This window comes from Chiloscyllium punctatum, chromosome 18 (genome assembly GCF_047496795.1).
Source record: "Chiloscyllium punctatum isolate Juve2018m chromosome 18, sChiPun1.3, whole genome shotgun sequence".
In the NCBI taxonomy this organism is placed as follows: Eukaryota; Metazoa; Chordata; class Chondrichthyes; order Orectolobiformes; family Hemiscylliidae; genus Chiloscyllium; species Chiloscyllium punctatum.
In genome coordinates, this window is record NC_092756.1 from 46,666,038 (window position 1) to 46,689,810 (window position 23,773).

The window sequence follows — 23,773 nt, forward strand, 5'->3', positions numbered from 1 at the left end:
CATTAACTGAGAGGTCAGAAACTAGAGGATTTAGATTGAAACTAATTCCCAGAAAGAAGGATAGAGGAGAATTCATTTCACTCAGAGATGGTGGGGAGCAGGAACTCATTGGGGTGGCAGAGGCAGTAACCAGCATCACATTAGAATAAAAGGACATGGATGTAACTGAGATGCTGGAGCATGCAGGGCTGCGGACTAAAGTCTGCAGAATGGGTTCATTGTGATTTATTTAACATTTCTCCAGAATATTAAACTCAAGTCCAATTTGAGAATTTATGAACATCATCTGACCTGAATTCCAAATGTCAGAATAAATTTATCAGAAAGTTACAGCACAGATCGAGGCCACTTGGCCTATCCTGCATGCGTTGGCTGTAATAGAATGACCTCGGCTTTACAGCGTTCTGTACTCACCAATGAGAGCAACAATTTCAGACTGCGTACTCTGCCCTCTATGTTGTTATAATCTGTTTTTTCAATGTATCTCTTTGACAGCTGCTCACCTTGTTTCCTGGTTTCTTTCCCAGCCCCAAGTCCATTCCCCACGGCCTTGAAGGACTACCATTTCTGCAATTTAATCTCTCCTGCCTTCCCCCGTGTGACAGACTGTCGTTTTGTCCTTGTCTCACTCTCACCTTGCTCACAACTTGTTACATTTCTGATGGTTGCCAGACCTCTGTGACTTCACTGCGCCCCCTGGGTCAGTGGCACGAGTTTTGAATTCTCGTCCTCATGAGCTAATTGGAAATCTTTCTGGCTGCAATTTCCCCCAGATTTTATTTTGAAAAAAAAGAGGATTTGTGTCAGAGTCAAGTATTTGTAACATGAGCCTTCATCTACAATCCTGAGCACTTAGACACAATATGTGACCCTCCCACAGATGTGCAGGTTTGATGGATTGGCCGTGCTAACATGGCCTGTAGGGTTAGCCATGGTAAATGTGGGGTTATGGAGGTAGGGTGGGACAGCAGGTCATTGCAGACTCGATGGACCGAATAGTCTCTTTGTGCGCCTAAGGGATTCTGTAATTCTAACTAGTTGTGATTGTTGTCACATTTTCCTAAGTCCAGGTTCATTCAACTCAGGTACACATGCTGCCTTTTGCGTTTCTGTGGGTGCTCACTCAATCCTTTCCTTCTGTTTTACATCAATTTCACACTGTAGAAGAGGGTGGGAATGAATGTGTAAATATAAATACTCCAACTGAAACCCTACAGGTCAGGAACTGTGTCTGCTACTAGCATCACTCACAACAGGAAAATAAAGGTTCAGTCACAAATCTGACAGAAACACAGTGGTTATAATCACCAAAAAAGTCTTAACAGCTTCAAACTCTTTTCTTAAGAGGAGGCTGAGAGACAACCTGGTACAAGTAGGAAGCTTTTTGTCTGTGTTTTCAGAGATTTGAGTTTGAAATCATTGGGTTTAAGCAAGTTTCATTGTCCCAGGTCATCAAAGGTGCTATATAATTGTGCATCTTTCTTTCTGCCTATCTGTCTGAGTCAACAATCAGATGGATGTGTCATTGTCTGAGTGTTTTCCCAAATCCCTGATTGAATCTGCTTCCCCCCTCAATCCCAGGTGCCAGCTGCCTATAGTCCACCCAATGTTGAAGAGCATGACAGGAGAATGGATTGAAACCGAGAGTTCAATGCCAGAATGAAATAGGAAGAAGGAAATAAACGGGATTTTTGGATCCCAGGGGATACAGACTCCAGGATTAATCCTTGTGGGCATTCCCGCAGTAACAGGAGACAGCATTCCATGATGAGAGTTAAACCCGGGTGGCAGTAGAGGGAACCACTGAACATGAGCAGGTTTAGTTCAAACACAGGAGGTTTGTTCAGTCGGTAACAGTGTGTTAGACATGGATGTGAAGTGAGCATTGAGGGGAAATGTTACCACAAGCTGCAGATGGATCACTTTCACTGGAACAGGAGGAAACCATTCAGCCCTTCAATCCTGCTCTGCCATTCAAGAGATCATGGCTGATTTGTGGCCGAAGTTGCAATGTTCAAAACTCTCCAAACTCATCAATAAACTCCTCTGCAACAGACAAGATCAATATTCAAAAACGAAACATCTGCAAATGCTGGGAAATCAGGAACAAAAACAGAAATTGCTGGAAAAAATCAGCAGATCTGGCAGCATCTGTGGAGAGTGAACCTTTGGATCCAGTGACCGGTCAGGTGACCACCTGCTGCTGACCATTCTGCCCTTTCTGTAACACTCTCTGGAACAGGTTCTGGTGCGAGGGGAATGAGACTGTCAATAACAACTGAGAAAATAGGAGGAAGTGCTCAATCAGAATAAAAAACATTTTGGTCTTTCACTTTTAATTCAACTGCAAATATTATTCATTATCATTTCAGAAATAAGATAATAGGCCAGAAATCAACTCTTCATGTCATTGGGTCTGAGAAACTGTTAATTCTGACCTGGTCCTGCCTACATGTGAATCTAGACACTGAATAACGTGGTTGACTCTGAACCATCTCTTGGGCAGTTAGAATGGATGACAAATGCTGCCCCAGCATGTGATGCTGTGATCCCACGAACAAACAAAACAAATCCAATCGCTGTGGTAACTTGTGAATCCGCTGGTGTTATTGGAAGAGGATGAATGGGAAGGTTTATGGGGTGAAGGGAGAAGAATGGCATTCAGTGAGGTGATCCTTTGGAGAGCTGATGAGCCGATCAGCCTCCTTTTGCACAGTAACAATTCAGTGAATATTTCATTCTGAGCCCTCTAAGGAAATATCAGGGCAGGGTTTATAAAGAGGTCAGATTGAATGAGTGTCTCGGTGAACAAAAGTGAGACACAGATACAGAGAGGTTTTGGGATGGATTTAATTATATTTTATATATTTGCATAGTCATCAACATTACAGCAGTTAAAACTGGGAGTGTAATTAGAGCAGCAAATAAATCTTAAACATTTATGCAGCTGAAGGGGATGCTGGGTAAAGATTAGTTAGTGTTTATTTTAGTCCAGGCACACCAGCCTAGGAGCACATCCTTCCTGTATCTATCCTCTCGAGCTCTTGAAGATTTTTGTTCATTTGAAGTGTTTCATGTTTAGATACTACAGAGAAGACAGCTTCAGGCTCCTCAATCTCTCCTGCCAGGGAAATGCTGCTGTTAGAATTCAATTCACTGGTGCATGTTACTGGCTGCTTCATGAACTGGAACTGGAAATTGAGACTGAAAGGTTACTGTATAAAATATCTTCAATGGTATTACCAGACGTGAGTGGGTTTAGGAAAATGACCTTGACTTACAGGCATGGAGTGTCAGAGCACTTCCTGTTGTGGGACATCCTGTTTAGATTCAATCCATTGATAACTATTAGAACTGACTTGCACTGGCTCCGTCAAAGTGGTCAGAGCATTATGGCTGTCATCGAAGGTGGTAACAAACTTCCCATGGGTTAAAAATCGTAAATGATAGAGTAGGTACGAGGTCTGATGACACTGTTGGAGTATTGATGTTGTTAATGACATTAACTCGGCTGGAGTTGACTGAATTTATATTGTCTCTTTCTGAACTTCAGGATGTCTCTGGGCAATATGTCTCCAATAAACAGCAATGTGACAATGCGCAGGGATCATCTGTTTTGATTTAAATTGGGATTATAGCACTGCTGCTTCACAGCACCAGGTAAATGGTTGGAGTCCAGCCTTGGTCAACAGCCTGTGTGGAGTTTGCACATGCCCCTATGATTGTGTGGGCCCCCTCCAGGTGCTCTGGTTTTCTCCCACAGTTCAAATATTTCTGGGTTCGGTGGATCAGTTGTGCGAAATTGCCCTCTGTGTCCAGGATTGTGCAGACTTGGTGGATCAGCCATGGGAAATGCAGTGTTACAAGGATGGAGTGCTCCAGGTGGGATGCTCTTTGGATGGTTGGTGGGGTTTGATGGGCCAATTCTCTTATGCCACACTGTTGGGATTCTATTCTATAATTGAGGATAAAGGCTATTCTATGATTGAGGATTAAGCAGGTTGTCCTTGGAGAAGGAGCATGTGGTATGTATCAATCCTCTCGATGCCTTTAGATAGAGGTGGGCATCGCAGGGGAAACAGTGCTTTATCTCCACTGCTGCCCCCTCACCCCTAACTCTACTTTGATTTGGTCCCTTACCACTTTCATTTGCAATGGTTTGCTTTGCTCACAATGGTCTTGGTTTGTAAATATTGAATTGGTTACATGGTTGGTTTACTGCTGGTGATTATATATTAAGAAAACTCAAAATGGTGTAATGATGAACGTGGGAAGGTTGCTCAGCTGTGTGAGATAACACTTCTGGGTAGGAAAAATGGGGGGAAATAGAACGCTTCACACCTCACAGAAGGAGAACTGAAAAGCAGTTAAATCAAACCAAAGGTTCAGACAGGGAGGGAATATTTCCCTGGAGTTTGAGTAACTGGAAAGTGATGGTGTCCAGAAATAGACAGGATTTTGTTTTACAGGGCGCTTGAAATTTTTAAAAACTGTTAGTTTCATTTCTTTTCTTTTAGTTCTATTTATTGCGGAATAAATAGCTACAATATTTTAAAAATAAATTTACAAACCTTGTGTTAAAGACAAATGTTAAATAAAATCCATCAAACCATCCCTCACTGAAAACTGTTGTGGAGGTGCAATCTCCTGGAGAATCCCTGCCCCCTTCTTCCTACCCGGGCTCCATGACTATATACATACCTGGGAGATAGCAGCAGATGGAGGCCATTCGACCTTTCATTCATGCTACACCATTCAAGGGGAAACAGCTAACCATGCAGCTCAGTCTCCTGTTCCTGCTGTGTTCCAATCGCTTTTCATGACATTATCTCAAAGAACAATATCTAAGTCCTCCTTTGGCTTCACTGCCTTTTGTTCCAGTGGTGTTGTTGTGTTCGTGTGTGGGTGTAGGCAGGGGTAATGTGATGGTGCTGCCTCCTGGAGGATGCACTCAGCCTTCCTCATCATCCTGCAGTAACATCAATTGGGTTTCAGCAACTAGAGATAGAAACCGTTTCCAGGATATGGGCATCACTGGCACTGCCAGCATTTCCTCCCCATCTCTCATTACCCTTCAGAAGATGGTAGTGAGCTGCTGTATTGAACCATTCACAGTCCATTTGGCACAGATAGACCGACAATGCTGGGAGGGAGAGTGTGCAGGATTTTGGCCCAGTGATTCTCCATCTTTGGTTCTTCAAACGCTGGTCAACTTAATCACGATCGGCAAATGATGTTGAGATTTCAGTCTGCAAAACTTCACCATCTAGCACCCTGCATAAAGGATTCTGTACAGATTAGAAATTCAGAACAGACAATTCTAGTTTCTCTGGAATATCTTTTTCCCCTTTCTTCCCCAAAAGCTGTAACCCTCCAGCCCACTTAATCTCTCCCACCATTCTGACTCTACTATCCCCTAATGTACACCCTCCCCATGCTCATGTAGTTGTTGATAAACAGGTCTCTGCCACCACTTCCCGTCCCTGGTTAGACTCTGCACACTTTCTGGGTTCACTTCCTTTCCCTTCAGTTGCTGCAAGACAATAGTGTAACAGCAGAATGAAACAAAAATGAAACAGACAGGGAGGTGGCAGATCCTGGACAGAAGAGGAACCTTCAGTCTGGGAGAATGGGTCAGATCCTTTGTTTCTCATTGGTCGATTCCAGTGTTATGGCAAGTTAGGAATGTAACTTGGTCCCATGTGGGTGTGATGACACATTGACCCTCCAACAGATCAATACTACAAGCAAATAAGTTCCTACTCCAGACAATAACAGTGTGAAATACTTTCCACTAGTTACCCCAAAGCACATGCTCCAAAACTCACCCACATTCTGTACTTGTGCAGTGCCAGGTTTCCCCACAGACGTGTGGTTCCTGCCTCGGAATTTGGGAGTTGCAATCCTCATGCCGGCACTAGAGCCCTGTCTCTGGAACGTGAAAGGAAAGTGTGGGATGGAGGATGTTGTGTATCAGATCCCCATTCAGACACATGGGACATGTTGGGCTTTCACTGGGATTTACTGAAACATCCACTTAGACAACCTGATTTCTGACATAAGGAACATAGATTCAGCCAATTGGGGGATAGGGAGGTTAATAAGGCGCAGTAGGTTTTAAGCAGAGGTGGCTCAGTGGCTAACACTGCTGCCTCACAGCGTCAGGAACCTTAGGCGCCTGTGTGGAGTTTACACATTCTCCCCATGTTTGCATGGTTTCGTGCCGTTCTCCAGTTTCCTCACACAGTCCAAAGATGTGCAGGTTAGGTGGATTGCCCATGCTAAATTGCTGATAGTGTCCATGCACGTGCCAGTTAGACAATTAGCCATGGGAAATGCAATGTTACAGGGAATGAGTGGGTCTGAATGGGATGCTCATCATAGGGTTGGCGTGGACTCGATGGATGAATACCCTGTTTCTGCACTATAGGGAATCTATTCTATTCTCATGAGGAAGAATGTACTTGTCTCGATGTGTTGTGAATCTGTGGAATTCCCTATTCAAAATGCCAGGACAATGAGCCAATTTAATGAAGACATAGATGTTGAATTTGCAATGGGTTGAAGGGTGAGAGAGAGCAGGTGGGAAAATCCAGCTGAGACCGAGATGAGCTCAATCATCACCGTATTAAATGGTGGAGTTGATTCAAAGGGCTGCATTGCCTCTCCTGTGCGCAGGGCCTATCTTCTTACGGTAATAACTGGAAAGCTGAATCCAAATATCACCACCTTCACCAAAGGAGATTTTCGGAATTTGATAGATAGTCAGGTGGATTAGCATTCCAAACTTAGATAGTGAGGAAGTATGTGGGAGATAATGATTTTGCAATTTTAAACTGAGGGGAGACAGTGATTTATGGTTTTAGATTGTGTAGTACATTCACAGCGTCCAGAGTATGCTGTTGTGAATATCTATCCTGTACTTTATTAGAAAGCCAAGGTCAGTGACAATGAAAACCAAAACACCCAGGAAACATCCCCTCCCCTTGTAATCTGATAAAAGAATTCTGAGAAGTCTGGTTGAACTTAGAACACGGATGGAAAGCTTTAAGATTAGGTCCACTCCCAAGATCCAGTGCTTAAACAAAAGGAGACTACAATAGGATGAGGCAGGAGTTGGCTAATGTAGACTGGAAACAAAGACTTTACGGTGGGAAGGTTGACGGACAGTGCGAGAATATCAAAGCAATTTTTCGAAGTGCTCAGCAAAAGTATATATCAGGGAAAAGGAAGGACTGTCGGAAGAGGAGTAATCTGCCGTGGGTGGCTCAGGAAATAAGGGAGTCTATCAAACTGAAATAGAATGCATACAAATTGGCAAAGACCAAGGAGATTAGAAAAAACTTTAAAGATCAACAGAAAGCGAGATGGGATTGGGGGAGAAAAGTGATTAATAGCTATCCTCCGGGCTGGAATAGCAGTTTACACTGCAAGAGGGGAACCTATTGTGTGGGGAACATATGGCCTCTGTAATTGTTGTAGCACTTAACTGTTACCATCGAGATAATCCTGATCAAATTAAAAATCACAGCACACTCCAAAAGCTTGTACTGCCAAAAAATCCTGTTGGATTATACACTGGTGTTTTGGGGTTTTTAACTTTGTCCACCCCACCCCAACCACGGCTCCTCCACATCAGAATCCTGATAGATACCCCACTTAAACTGAAGTGCCTGTCAGATACTTGAGGGAGCCAGGGGGGCGTGGGGGAGGGGTGTGTGGTTTAACCACAAAGTGCTGAACTAAACTAGACTTTCTAACTGCCGTTGCCATGAAGATAATACTGAGAGACAGTCTCTATTCAAAGTCCCAAACCACAAAGGTATAAGAATGGGAGCTGTACATCGGATAGGTGGGGAGTTACCTGATGCTGCCTGGAGGTGTTTTGCATACGCACTATCCATGTTACTGCCATGTTTCATCAATAAAGACTCAAAGAAGACCTCTCAGAGTTCTGTGCCCAGTTATTCCTATCCAGCAGGGTTCAGGAATATGAGTACACAGCAGTCAGTCTTCACAGTGGAGGATACGAAGAACATGCCAGTAATTGATAAGGAGACTGTGGAAGGTGAGGACCAAGAAACAACCATTATCATGAAAGAGTTAGAGCTGGGCAAGCTAATGTATCTAAAGGTACACAAGTCTCATTGCCCTGATGGAATACATCCCAGGATACCAACAGAGTTAGTGGGAGAAATAGCAAATGCACTTAGTCATAGAATCCTACAGCAGAGACAGGCCCTTTTGCCTGTCCATCCACGCTAACCCCATTTCCCTGCACTTGGCCAATTTGCTTCTGACCCTTTCCTATCCATGTATATGTCCAAATGTCTTTTACCTGTTGTGAGTGTTCCTGCCTGAACAACTTCCACTGGCAGCTCATTCCATATACATACCACCCTCTGTGTAAAACAGTTGCCCCTCAGCTTCCCTTTTATTCTTTCTCCTCTAACCTTAAACTGATCCAATCAAGCCGTCCAATCCTGGGAAAAAGACTGAGTGCATTCACGTTATCCATGCCTCTCATGGTCTTATACACTTCTTGAAAAGAACCCCCTCAGTTTCCTCTTCTCTAAACATAAAATCCTCACTTGGCCAACCTCTCCCTGTAACTCAGACCCCTGAGCCCTGGCAACATCCTTGTAAATTGTTCTGCACTTTTTACACTTTTAATAACTGAAACCTACATTACATTCATCATATTTCCAGTATTTCCCCATGGCGCTGGAACCGACGTGACAATGCCAATGGATTACAATCCATGATCGATAATGAACTCCTTTACAACAATCCCATTTTCATAGTGTTTCCCATGGTGCAGGTATCCTTGTCTCTTTCTGGTTGTATGGTTAATTAAAAACTTGTCCTTCTACAAAGCAAAGTTTTGGCTTAATTGTTCCTGGGAAATGTGCCATGATTTTCCAGACTTTCAAAAGCAAATGAAATCTCTCTCCACACTCACCATGCTGACATGGACTTGGCTGTGTCTCAGTACTTTTGCAGTCACACTGAGATTTGAAATATTCGCCCACGGACAGAATGCACACCTTTCCTTCCAGATGAAAAGGCCAATGATATTCAGATCGGCACGGATCAAGTAACTATCAGATCTGAACATGAAGTTCAATTTGAATTTCTCATCCGCAAATCCACCCTTTCAGTACCATACAACAGAGCACACAAGTTACCACTGTTAATACAGGATGGAAATTCATAAGACAATTGTAGTATTAAACTGTAGTTTCCTTGTTCCCCCAAAGCTTTAAACCTCAGTCTCACAATTTCTCTCTTCTGTGAACTGAAATCCAAACCAATCCCCACACTCCTTTCCTCCACACCCAGTTCTCACACACTCTCTCTTCGAATTCAGTTTCCTATCTCCTGATGAGAACCATCCTGCATACACTGCTTCCTGCACACTCTGGCCAAGACCCATCTGACTAAAATGAGCCAAATTAGAATTCTAATTGCAGGCCCATCCTTGTTGCTTTCCATAACAACCCTGAATCTTCACAAAAGAGTTCTGATAACTTTCTGCAAAACGCTGCACCACTGATAGTCTGATCACATGTCAGGATAGCAAGAAAGTGGCCATTCCTCTGGGTCCTGCTCCCAGAGGGATGAAGCTGCTAATGATAGATTAATCCCTCACACCCACAGCCTCCTTCCCAGGCACTGACCTATACTGTGCATACTCCCACAATTGGCCAGCACTGCGCCCGTGCACTTGTCTTCCCTCCGACAGCACGTGCTCCCGATCATACAGGAGTCCAGGTGATTGACAGCAGCTGCTGCCCAATATATCAGGATCCCTACAGTATGGAAACAGGCCCTTCAGCCAAACAAGTCCATATTGACCCTGCAAACAGTAACTTACACAGACCCATGCCCCCAAACTCATGTAACTAATACTATGGGCTATTTCAAATGGCCAATTCTCCTGTCCTGCACATCTTTGGATTGTGGGAGCAAACTCGCTCAGATACTGGGAGAATGAGCAAACTCCACACAGACAGTCGTCCGTGGCTGGAATCGAACCTGGGTACCTGGTGCTGTGAGGCAGCAGTGCCAACCACTGAGCCATCTCTATCGACGGGAGGTGGCGGGGCTGGAGGACTGGGACAATGGGGTTGTAACCAATGAATGAATGTGGAGGACACTGGGGGATGGACAGGTCAGTGAGGGACAGGAGCAGTGCAGCAGCAGGAGGGGATCCTGGACAAACTGAGCAATGGGTGAGTCTGACAGGAGAGAAATGGGTGAGTCTGACAGGTTCTGTTTGGAGGCTCAGGCAGGGACAGCTGGGTGACAGTATGGCCTGGTGGCTTGGGCAGGTTTACTAATCAGCCTCTTCAAAGATGCTGTTATTCAACTCTGAGCCTGATCCTCCTAGTCCAGAGGTAAGGACACTTACACTATTTCCTGGTGGGCAAGGGGTACAGGGACTGCCTTTCAAGAGGAACTCACCTGTGTTGGTGACATTAACAAGACTCAATACAGACTCACTGACAAAATGCTGGTGTACTTGAACCTCATCCAGAATATTAACACCTAAAACTGGGCAACGCAGACTCCAATGTACAGAGTTAAATCCTGGATACTAATAACAGCTTTGCGCATGGGAAATCATATCTCATGAATTTGACTCAGTTTATTTGAAGAAGTAACAAAGAGGATGGCTGAGTTCAGAGCATGGACATGATCTACATGACTTCAGTAACGTGTTTGACAAGGTCCCTCATGGGAGACTGGTCAGCAAGGTTAGATCACATGGAGTACAGAACTGGCCCGAAGGTAGAAGGCAGAGGGTGCTTTTCAGGCTGGAGGCCTGTGACCAGTGGAGTCTCACAAGGATCGGTGCTGGATCCACTACTTTTCGCCAGTTATATCCATGATTTGGATGTGAACATAAGAGGTATTGTAAGTACGTTTGCAGATGACACCAAAATGGGAGGTGTAGTAGACAGTGAAAAAGATTACCTCAGAGTACAAGAGGATCTGGATCAGATGGGTGAATGGGCTAAGGAGTTCAGTTTAGAAAAATGCAAGCTGCAGCATTTTGGAAAATCAAACTTTAGCAGGACTTATACAGTTAATAGTAAGTTCCTGGGGAGTGCTGCTAAACAAAGAGTCCTTGGAGCGCAGGTTCATAGTTCCTTATCAGTAGAGTAAAAAATAGATAGGATAGTGAAGGCGGCAGTTGGTCTGCTTGTCTTTACTGGTCAGAGCATTGAGTATAGGGGTTGGGAGGTCATATTGCGGCTCTACAGGACATCGCAAAAGTCGCTGAATCAATATTCCATAGAATTCTGCTCTCCTTCCTATCAGATGGATGTTCTTAAACTTTAAAGAGATCAGAAAAGAATTATAGCATGTTGCCAGGGTTGGATAGGCTGTTTTTCCTGCAGCGTCAGAGGCTGAGTGGTGACCCGAAAGAGATTTTTAAAATCTTGCTGGGCATGGATAGGGTAAATAGACAAGATATTTGCCCTGCAGTGGGGGAAAACAGAACTAGGGGACTGGGAGGGAGGATAGGCAGTCAGGGCGTGGGTGGATCGAGAGGGGTGGGACCGAAATGGGTGGGGAAAGAGAGGGGGGATAGGGAGAGGACTCAACCTCTTAATGACAAGTTCCTGGGAAGTGTTGACAGACAAACAGACCGTGCAGTGTGGGTTGATAGTTCCTTGAAAGTGTGGTTGAAGGTAGACAGGTCGGTGAAGGTGGTATGCGGTATGCTAGCTGTTATTGGGCAGTGCATTGAGGATAGGAGTTGGGAGATCATATTTCGGTTGTACAGTTTATTGGCTCGGCCACTTTTGGAATCCCCAGACTGCTTTCAATTCCAGTCTCCCTGCTATAAGAAAGATGTTGGGAAACTTGCAAGAGTTCAGAAATGTTTTACTAGGGTGTTGCCAGTATTGGAACATTTGAACAATAGGGAGAGGCTGAATAGGCTGAGGCTATTTCCCTGCAGCACTGGACACTTTAGGTGGCTTTATCAAACTTTATAAAATTATGAGGAGCAATGATAGGGTGACTAGTCATGGCTTCTTTTTTCCCAGGGTAGGGGAGTCCAAACAAATGTGAATCTTTTTTCCAAGGTGAAAATGACAAATTCTCAATGAGAGGGGGCAAGTTTAAAGGATATGAAAACCGAAACAACGGAAGATGCTGTAAACCAGGAAGAGAAACAGAAGTTTCTGGAAAAGCTCAGCAGGTCTCGCAGCATCTGTGAAAAGAAATTAGAGTTAACGTATCTGAGGAAGGGTGACCAGACCCGAAACTTTAACTGATTTTTCTTCACAGATGTTGCATGACCTGCTGAGCATTTCTCACATCTGTGCAAGTTTAAAGGGAGTTGTTTGGAGTATATACCTGAGAGGAACTTTATAAAGTGCGAGTCAGACCACATCTGGAGTAATGACAGAAGTTTTGGTCCCTTTATTTAAGGAAATACATCATTCCATCAGAGGCATTTCACAGAAGATTGACTGGGATGAACCCTGGTTTGCAGGGATTATCTTTAAAAGAAAAGGCTGAAGAAGTTGGGACTCTACTCACTGGATTTCGGAAGAATGAGAGGGGATCTCATTGTAACATGTCAGATTCTTAAGGAGTTTGACAGGGTAAATACAGAGAGAATGTTTCCCATCATGAGGGAGTCTGGAACCAGATTCTGGGTCAGTCACCGAATCACGGGTTCTGTTTTGGATTTGTCAAGTTTAAGGCAACACCGACACAGGTCAGGGGTTTCAGTAGCAATGGAGCTGGGGTGAGGTGGAGACAAGCAACATTTAAGAGATTGGAATTCCTGGTTTTTGTGATTGTGTAGATGTCTGATCAGAAGGTCACCTTGGGGTCAGATACAAGAGCAATATTGTCAAGAGTGTGGTTCTGTCTCAGACAGTTCCCAGGGAGAGGGAGGGGCTCAGCAGTAAGGGAACGTAATTTGTAATAGCAACTGAAGGCAATGGGTTTAACCATTGCAACGTTCTCAATAGTATTCCTGTGGAATTATAAACATGATAAAAAAAAACAAACTGTTGTTGATTTGCACACATATTGTCAACTCTTCACTGTCGCTGAGTGAATAATCTATAACAGCACTTACCCAAACAGGAAATTGCAGCTAATCACGTAGTGGAAGTGTGATGAGCAGTTTGATAACTGAGTAATGGAGAGGGATGATGGGGAGGGAGAGCTGGGCATTGTCATGTGAAACCTAACACGGTGCTTTTGGACAATGTCACCTCCTGGCAGTATGTAGGTGAGAAACAGGAGGGAACGAGGAGTGATCCTCAAGGGACACCAAATACAAGGAATTCAGAAAGGAACGGGAGAGTCGGGATGGAGTAGGTTTTTGCAACAACGATGGGGTCAAATATTAGTTTGTAGCAGAATGGGAGAGAAGGACATAACCAGAAAAGACAGACAGACAGAACAAGGAACAATATCTGTGAATTGGGGAGGGGGAGTGATGAAGAGGAGGAGCAGCCCAACTCCAAAAGCACTATTCCTCCATCAGTGACATCACCCAACTCCACCCTAGTCTCAGCTCATTTAATGAAACACTCGTCCATCCCTGTGTAATCTCCAGACTTCATTACCCAAACACACTCCTGGCCAGCCTCCCACATTCAATTTACATATAAGCTCAAGAGTATCTAAAACCCTACTGCCCAAGTGCTCACTTGTACTAAAACTTGTTGATCCATCAAAAGGCTCCTATTAACAAGCAACAATTTAAAATTCTCCCCCTTGATGTAATTCCTGGCTGTGAACATCCCTGTCTCCCTGCACCACACAACCTGTGAGATCCCGACAACTCATTTTCTTTCAGACTCCCAACGATGTGTTTATTCATTGCTTCACCTGTCTGGCTGTTTCTACTGTTGCCAAGGCAACACGGTCTGGAATTCCCACCCTAACCCCCTCAGACCTGCTTTCCTCCTTTAAGGTATTCCTGAAAACCTGCTTATTTGGCAATTCTTTTGACCACCTGACCTAATATCCCGATCTGTGGCCTTATGTCAGAAGTTCTCAATAGTATTTTTGTGGAATTATAAACATGATTAAAAAAAACAAACTGTCGTTGATTTGCACATACATTGTCAACTCTTCACTGTCGCTGAGTGAATAATCTATAACAGCTCTTACTCAAACACATTGTGGGCGCACCTTCACCACACGAACTGCAGCTGTAGAAGGAAGTCAAACATCACCTTCTCCATAGGTAATGGGGCTTTGGGACTGATCACTGGTGTCTGTGGAGGGAGAAACACACAGTTGATATTTCAGGGAGTGCAATATGCATTATAGGGAGGGAAAATGGTGCAGAATTTGGGATTTTCAAAATTGTGTTTTACAATGTGCACTAAGTTCTGTAAAACCTCTCATCCCATACCATGAAAATTTCCTTCTCTTCCTGGTCAATATGTCTTTCCTTTCCCCTGCCCTGCACCTTCACACATTTCCAATGCTTTGGCTACAACAACACTGTGCTGTCACGTGGTTGAGTATAGTCCCGCCCCTCATTCACTCTGATTGGTTGAAGGACCAACAAGCCCCTGTCGCCCCTCATTCCCCCCACTCTTATTGGTTCTGTGATGACATCAATAATCCGAGGCCCATTGTGGGCTGGAGCATGCTCAGTGCTTCCTGCTTTTGCTGTTGTTCATCAGGTATGAGAGAGAGGGGGCTCATCCCTGTTTCTCCTGATGTCAGACAATAACAACAACTACCTGCATTGTATGGAGCCTTTCACATTGACAAATCTCCTAAAATGCTTCACGAATGATGGAAATGTTGATTAAAGAGAACGATTTTTAGATACATCTTTAAGGCGGAGAGAGGGAGTTAGGGAGGATATTCCAAAGGTTTGTGTCCTCAGCAGCTCCAATCGTGGAGTGATACAGGTGGTCAACAGCTTACAATGGGGACAGTTAGTGGCTAACCATAAGTTAACAACCTCATGTCGTAGCCCCCTACCCCACACACCAGGCCTTGTTCTCACAGCCTGCCATTACACCCTACCTGTGGTTAGCTACTAACAGTGTCCATTAACAGCTAATCACCTTGCCCCAGCCAGATCGTTATCCACTCCTTTATCCAACCGTTCTTCTCACTCTATCCCCACCTATCCTTTATCTTCCCCCACACACTAACTTCTGCACATAAACTGACTTTTTTTCTCAGTAACATCTGTCCTGAGGAAGGGACACTGGGTCTGAAACTTTAACTCTGATTTTTCATCACAGATGCTGCCAGACCTGCTGAGCTTTTCCAGAACCTCCTGGTTGTTGTTTCTGATTTACATCTTCCGCAGTTGTTCTGGTTTTAATTTACCAGGAATTTGTAATTCAGGTCCCACAGCCTCTGTCCCAGTCTCTGCTGTCTCTCCCAACCCCAAACAGTGACACTGCACCTGCACAGCTCATGGACAGGTATTGTCTTGCTGGCCACACCCCTCATTCACTCCCATTGGCTACAGGACCACACAGCCTCTCCTCCTATTGGTCTGGAGCTGCCGTCAATCAGCCGGGCCCCATTGTGATGGGAGTGGAGGGCTAATCCCGCTCTCTGCCCTGAGATGAGCTTCATCATTCACAGTGAATGGGGCAGTATCAAAGAGCACAGGGGCTGGGGGCTATTCAGCCCATTGGGGCTGTACTCACTCCCTCTGGAGATGCTGCAAATCTGTCCCAAGTCCCCTCCCATGTGCCCATAGCCACCCAAATCTTTCCTTGAAAAGTAAAATTCCAAGTCTGTTTCAGAATACCTGCTGAATCTGTGTCGTTCAGACTGTTCCAGATGCTCAAAACTTACTGAGTAAAATAGTGTTCACATTTTCATCTTGTATTATTTGCCAATTACTTGAAAGTAGTTACTAAAAATTGTGAGTGTTAACAATTCCTCTCTCTCTCTGCAAATTCAAGATCTTGGAACCAAATCTGCACCAGGACGAAATCACTGCTTCACCTTCTCAGCTCCAAGGATAATTATCTGTGTTTCAGCTAGCTCTCCACAAAAGAGAGGAATGCATCTTAATTTATTAATATCAAAGAAACAGACCTTCGGTCCAATTCGTCCGTGCCAACAAGGAATCCGAAACTAATGGATTCCCAATTACCATCTATTGGCCTGCATCCATCAAAACCCTTCCTACTCATGTACCCAATTGGAAGCCTTTTAAATGTTGTGATTTTATCAGCCTCCACTACTTCATCTGGTAGCCCCTCCCATACACACACCACACTCAGCTTGAAAACATTGCCATTTAGATCCCTTTTAAATCTTTGCCCTCTCAACTTAAACCCAGGTGCTCTAGTTTTGGACCCACCTAACCTGAGGAAATAGGACCCCGGCTGCTCACCTTACCCATGCCACTCGTGATTTTATAAATCTCCATGAAGTCACCTCAGTCTTTGACTCTCCAGAGAAAATAGCCCCAGCCTATTCAGCCTCTCCCAGTAGCCCAAATCCTCCAATCCTGGCAACGTTTTTGTAAATCTTGTCCAAACCTTTTCAAGTTTCACAACATCCTTCCCAGAACAGGGAAATTCAAACTGAAAACAGAATTCCAGAAGTGGCTTAATCAATGTCCTGTCTACTCACAATATGACATCCCAGCTTTTGTATTCAAAGCATTGACCAATAACGGAGAGCGTTAATGGAGTCCCATTTGCCAGAGGTTCACCCTTATCCCTCTAAAACCTTCCTCTTCATGTACCCAATCAGATGCCTTTTAAATGCTGCAATTGTACTAGCCTTCCTCTGGCAGTTCATTCCAGACTTGCAATGCCCTCAACATGAATAAGATGCCCCTTAGATCCCTTTTAAATCTTTTCCCTCTCACATTATGCCTGTACCCTCTCGTTCTGGACCCACCGAACTTGGGAAAAAGTCCCTGACTGCTCACCTTATCCATGCCCTTCATGATTTTATAAGATCAACTCTCAGCCTCCAACTCTCCAGGGAAAATAGTCCCAGCCTATTCAGCCTTTCCCAATAGCTCAAACCGTCCAACCCTGGTAAAATCCTTGCAAATGTTTTCTGAACCCTTTCAAGTTTCTCAACATTATTCCAAGAACAGGGAGATTGGAACTGAAAACAGAATTCCAGAAGAGTTGTAATCAGTGCCCTGTCCAGCCACAATATGACATCACAACAGCTGCATTCAATGCACTGACCGATAATCGGGAGCGTGCCAAATGCTGCATTCACTCCCCTGCCTCCCTGTGACTCTACTTTCAAGGAACTATGAACCTGCACTCCAAGGTCCCTTTGTTCAGCAATGTTCCCCAGGACTTTTCCATTAAGTGCATACGTCCTGTCCTGATTTGCCTTTCCAAAATACAACAGCTCGCATTTATCTAAATTGAACTCCGTCTGCCATTCCTTGCTCCAATGGCCCATCTGATCAAGATCCTGTTGTATTCTGAACTAACCATATTCACTATCCACTACATCTCCAATTTTGGTGTCTTCTGTAAACCTACTGACCATACCTCATATATTCACATCCAAGTCATTTATTTAAGGGCCCAATATCCATCCTTGCAGCACACTGCTGCTCACAGGCCTCCAGTCCGCAAAGCAACCCTCCATCATCCTCTGTCTCCTACCTTCAAGGCAGTTTTGTAATGGCTTGCTCTCCCTGCATTCCATGTTATCTAACCCTGCGAACCAGTCTGCTTTGTAGAACCTTGTTGAATGTCCATATAAACTGCCTGGCTTAATCAATTTTCTTTGTCACTTCAAAACACTCACTCAAGTTAGTGAGATACAATTGTGCATGTACAAAGCCACATTGACTCTCCCTGTTCTTCCCTACCTTTCCAAATAGAAGGATATCTGTCCATCAGAATCCCTTCCAACAACTTGCCTGCCACTGACTTCAGGCTCACTGTTCTCTTGTTCCATGGCCTCTCCTTACCACCTTTTTAAAATAATGGCACCTCACCTGTCGCCATCAACGATACAAATACCTCAGGTGAGGCCCAACAATCACTTCCCTAGATTTCCAGAAAGTTCCAGGATACACCTGATCAGGTTCCAGGGCTTTACCCACCTTGATGTGATTTAAGACATCCAGTCCCACCTCCTCTGTAACATGGACACTTTTCAAGTTATCACTGTTTATTTCTCCAAACTCTCGAGCTTCCATATACTTCTCCAGTAAAAATGACGTGAAATATTTGCATATCTTTCGCACCCCCTGTGGTTCCATAGACAGCCTTGTTGACCTTTAAGGTGTCCTATTCTCTGGTCCAGTTAATCTTTCGTCTGTGATATATTTGTTTAATCTCTTTGGATCCTATTCCAGGACATCCCAGAAAGGCCGACTTCAAGGACCGTAATTTTCCTCTGACTTGATCAACAATGCCCTCCAACACATACCCTCCACTTCCCGCACCTCTGCCTTTACCCCACCCCTCCAGCTACAATAAAGAATATAACCCTGCGGTCTTCACCTTCGACCCCACTAATCTCCAGATACAGTGCATTAACCTGTTATTTCTGCTACCTAAAGCCAGACCCCACCACCAGAGACATATTTCCCTCTCCAACCCCTATCTGTGTTCCGCAGAGACCATTCCCGCTGCGCCTTCCTTGTTTGGTCCAAACCCTCCCACCAACCCACGCACCACACCCTTGACCCTCCCTTGCCGCCACGGGAATGTAAAACGTGCGGCCACACCTCCCTCTGACCTCTGACCAAGACCCCAAAAGGATCTTTTCACATCAGGCAGAGATTTGCCTGCACATCCCAAAACCTCATACTGCATCTAGACACGATGGGAAATTTAACATGGTTCATCCAACTAACCTACACATCTTTGGACTGTGGGAGGAAACTGGAACACCTGAAGGAAACCCTTACAGACACTGGGGAGAATGTGCCAACTTGAACAGAGGCAGTCGCCTGAGGCTGGAATCAAACCCAGGTCCCTGGTGCTGATGAAGCAGCGCTAACCACTGAGCCACAATACTGTGGGATCATTGGTGCTGATGTTTGCCCCACTGATACCTCAGTCACTCACCCTGCCTCATGTCCTGATGACGGAGTGAAATTATCCCTAGACAGTTAATCCAGAGACCCAGATAACGATCTGGGGATCTGGGTTTGAATCCCAGATGGTGGAATGTGAATTCAATAAATATCTGGAAAAAATAATCTAGTGACCACAAGGAATCCATTGTCAATTGTTGGAAAACTCATCTGGTTCACTCATGACCTTTAGGGAAGGAAAGTGCCATCCTTACCTGGTCTGGTCTGCAAGGGACTCCAGACCTATAGCAACGTGGTTGACTCTTAACTGCCCTCTGGGTAAACGCAACAATAAATGCTGGCCGAGCCAGTGACAGCCTCATCCTGTAAATGAATAAAGAAAACAGGTCAGGTTTTGTTCCTTCTCTAGTAAGTACATCCTACAAACTGAATCTGAAATGTTATCGTACACACTGAACAAATATCTTTCCATCCAAGCCCTTAAAACTACAGCACTTTACCATGTTGGTAAAGTTAAAACCCCTTATCATTGCAACTACATTATTCTTACAGATAACTGAGATCTCTCGGTAAAATGTTGTCTCAATTCCCCGCTGACTTTTGAGAGAGGGTCTATAATACAATCCCAATAAAATGATCATCCCTTTCTTATTTTTCTGTACCACACAAATAACTGCCTGGATGTACTCCGAGGAATATCCTCCGGAAGCCCAGCCGTAACATTATCCCTAATCAAAGATGCCACTCCCCCTGCTCTGTTGCCCCCTTCCAACCTTGCTATAGCATCTATACCCTGGAACATTAAGCTGTTAGTCCTATCCATCTCTGAGTGATGCCTCTGTAATTGCTATAATATTCCAGTGCCATGTTATTCAAAACCATAGCCTGAGCCCATCTGCCTGACCTGTCAGGTCACTTGCACTGAAATGAATGCAGTGTAACTGGTCCGTCCCACCTCATTCTGTGACTTGCTCTTGCTGCCTTGACAGTCTGACTGGTGAACAGTACCAGTCTCAGACTCACCTCTTTTCTCACTATCTCTTTAGGATTACCCTGAATCCCTCACTGGTTTAATGCCTCCCAAGTGGCACGAGCAAATCTCCCTGCTCGTCAGGACCCCAGGCTTCCCCCTTCCCATGCCATTGGTACCAATGTACAATGACCTCCCACTGGCTATCCTCCGCTTTGAGAAGATTCTGAACCATCTCGAGTCATCCTTGACCCAGGCACCACCCCATTCTGATGTCTCACAGTCAGCTGCAGAAACGGCAGACTGTGCCCCTGACTAGAAAGTCCCCTATCACCATTGATCACGTGGAATTGGATATACCTCACATTACAGTAGAGCCAGTCTCAGTCACAGTAACTTGACTGTCAGTGTTACATTTCCCTGAAAGTCTATTACCAACTACATTTTCCAAAACAGTATACTTGTTTGAGAGGGGGGGATAGCCATAGAAGACTGCTGTACTACCTGCCTACCACCTCCTAGCTTTCTTGGAGGTAACCCACCTACCTGACTGTATCTGCAGTATCCTGCAATCCTGAGACTGCCCCTTATCACACCCCCAGGCTCCTGTCAATTCCTCACTGCCTTTAATCACTCCTCCACCAATATATGCGATCCAACTGGATTTACAATCATACTTCCTGCAGTCATAACCACAGGATCATGGAGACTCTCCCTAATCTCCCACATCCGACAGGAACAGTACGCCACTCTACAACAGGCCACCTCTCGGCCTTAAGAATCTCCAGACCAAGAAAAAGGCAGTCTTACTGCTGGAAAAATACTGCCCGAAATAACAATGCTTACATTTTATATTTTAAACATTGAATCAAGAGACTGTAAGACATTAAAAAGAAACCCTCACCTTACTCACTATTGTAGATTTAATAAAGTAGAACAGACTAAGATTGATGTTTGAAGAGACTGAAACCCACTGAGCTGATCCCCGGCTCTGAGTACTTCCAAGGGTGAGGACTCTCGGAGGGCAGCTGTGAAATGTCACTGTTTCTCTTCTCTGTCCACTCCATTTCCAGAGATGTTTATAACTTCACAGCCAGTCAGCTCAGAGAGGTCACTGCTTGGTTTTATTCACTGGGGGTTGCCTTTGCTGCCCAGACCAGTATTTATTGACCACCTTTGTGTTGGATAAAGTGGTGGTAGACTGTCTTCCAGAAATGCTGCAGTCCATGTGCACCACAGTGATGTTTGGACAACAATCACCCTCTAGCCTCACAACCCTCCCTGTCTCTGTAATCCCCCTCCAGACTCACCACCCTCCCTGTCTCTGTAATCCCCCTCCAGACTCACCACCCTCCCAGTCTCTGTAATCCCCCTCCAGCCTCACTACCGTCAGCGTCTCTGTAATCCCCCTCCAGCTTCAGAAATTACATGTCCTTGTTGTAAGATTTTTATTTGGATTCATTTCAGTTTCTTTTACCTCAAAAATGAAAAATAAAAAACACAAAAAAAAGTCAAATATTTTCCCCCCCAAACAGGTTTCTGTTGAGTGACATTTTGGAGAGGCCGACACATGGACATTTGAGTATTTTATCACAAATTGTCCATGTAGAACGAGGGACCTTTTTTAAAAAAAACTCTGCTAAAAAGGGAGGTAATGGCCAGATGGTATTCTTGCTATTCATTCTCGAGAATGAAAAGGCTAATGATGACCATGAAACTATTGTCGATTTTTCGAAAACACCCATCTGATTCATTAACGTCCTTTAGGGAAAGAAACTGTCATCCTCACCTGGTCTGGCCGACAAGTGACTCCAGACCCACAGCAATGTAGGTAACTCTCAACTGCCCTCAGGGTAAACACCCACATCAACTGAGTGAATAAACAAAAAGAGATTTATTTTTAAATCGCGCAGGAGAGCTTTTTAAAAATAAAATTGTGTTTTCAAAATTTTAAAAAATGATCACCTTGGTCGGATGGCACTATAGACGCCGCAATAATGGATAATGACCAATATGGATAAGATGGGGGCACTGTATTAAACAGTTTTATACCAGAGACTCTGACCCCATTTTATTCCATGTTTCTCTGTGATTCTCCTTTCGAAGCAGATAGGAGTGGGAAGCAGTGGAGAATGTAAATGATCCATGGTCTTCATAGTGAGAAGATTTCACCACCATGGGCTGTTTACCCACCAGCTCCACAATGTCCAATAGCCTATCCAAGCTATTGCGGATCCTGGCACCAGGGAGGTAACATACCATCCTGGATTCATGTCTGTGGCCATAGAAGTGCCTGTCTGTGCATCGACTATTGAATCTCCTGTCACTTTAGCCCTGCCAATCTCTTTCCTCCCGCTCTGTACAGCAGACCTTTCTGTGATGTCATGAACCTGACTGTTGCTGATTTCCTCAGAGGCTACCCCACCCGTAACCTCCCAACAGAATCCCAAGTGGTATATCTGTACCTGTTTGAGAAGAGGATAACCACTGGGGACTCCACACTCCCTTCCTGTCTATTTTCGTGATCTGACAGTCACCCATTCCCTTTCTGCCAGTGTAGCCCTCACCTGCAGTGTGACTAACTCACTAAACGTGCTGACCATAATATTCTTAGTATTGCAGATACTCCACAGTGAGTCCACTCACAGCTCCAGGTCTGAAAAGCAGTTTCCCAGTAGCTGCAGGTGGGCCCACTTCCTGCATACATAGCCGTCAGGGATACTGGAAGCTTCCCTTATATCCCACATTGTGCAAGAGTAGCACACCACGGGTCTGAGGGCTCCTATCTCAATGCCTCTCTTTATTCATTTAGTTACTCCCATTAAGAGAATTTAAATGAACTAGCAACCTTCCTTCACACAAACATTCTATTAAAATCAAAAGCACCAAACTTTACTTCACCTGTTATGTTATACTTTAAAAACTGTTAAGAAATACTCCGCAGGTATCACTTAAAAACTGGCTGTTCTCATTGGGATCATGTGAGTTTCTGAATGGCCTGAACCAAAACTGAGTTTCAGCTTCACCTGCTCCCTGTCTCACCTCACTCTGTTTACACCCAACGCTAAAACACTCTCATTGAGCCAAGCAGCACCCACAGTGCAGCCCTGTCATTTTCATTGTCTGCTCACACCTACACTTCCCTCAGTCTCCTGTACTGTTCCAATGCATCTCAATGGGAGCTCAGGAACAGCAACTCACCTTTCAATTCAGTCCTTTGTAACCCCAGAGTCTACATGGACCTCAGCAGTTTCTGGATGAATGGATAGTTGGTAGAATCTGGAACATTCCACCTGGAAAGGTGCTGGAATTTGAGTCCAAAAGGAGTTTTAATGAGAAGTTTGCAGGTAATTGAAAATAAAGAGTTTATAGGTTAACATCATGAAGTGGGTGATTGGATCGAAATCTGACAGTTCTTACAAAGAGACGAGGTGTAGCTTGGATAAATACGTACTCCTTCTCAGGCCAATTATCTCCTTCCTCAGCTGCAGAGCCCAGAAAGCAACACATACCCAAAGGGTGATCCAACCACGAATTTGTACATCTTTCTGTTTAACAAAAATATTAGAAATATTTTCCCGCAAACAGAACAGACAAACTCTTCTCCTTCCACAGTTAAATGCCAATGACGTTCAGATCCTGATGACTCCATCGACTGTAAAAACTTGCTTTGAGATCCCAGCCTCAATTATTCTGATTTAATATCCTATGAAATGAATTCACAAAACAAAACTCACAGTCAGTGCAGGAAGAATATAAAGACATACTTTTCTCTTGGTACGTGCTTGATG

The 23,773-nt window shown here is 44.4% G+C and overlaps 1 long non-coding RNA gene across 1 annotated transcript; it reads right to left on the minus strand.

The window, feature by feature from the left end:
- Positions 1–19,324: 19,324 nt before the first annotated feature.
- On the minus strand, positions 19,325–21,981 carry LOC140488933 (uncharacterized). The gene is made up of 3 exons (XR_011963068.1): positions 21,948–21,981; positions 21,772–21,852; positions 19,325–19,375 (listed from the first exon to the last, which is right to left on the minus strand). It is a non-coding gene; the product is annotated as an uncharacterized lncRNA (long non-coding RNA).
- Between the last annotated feature and the right edge of the window lie 1,792 nt (positions 21,982–23,773).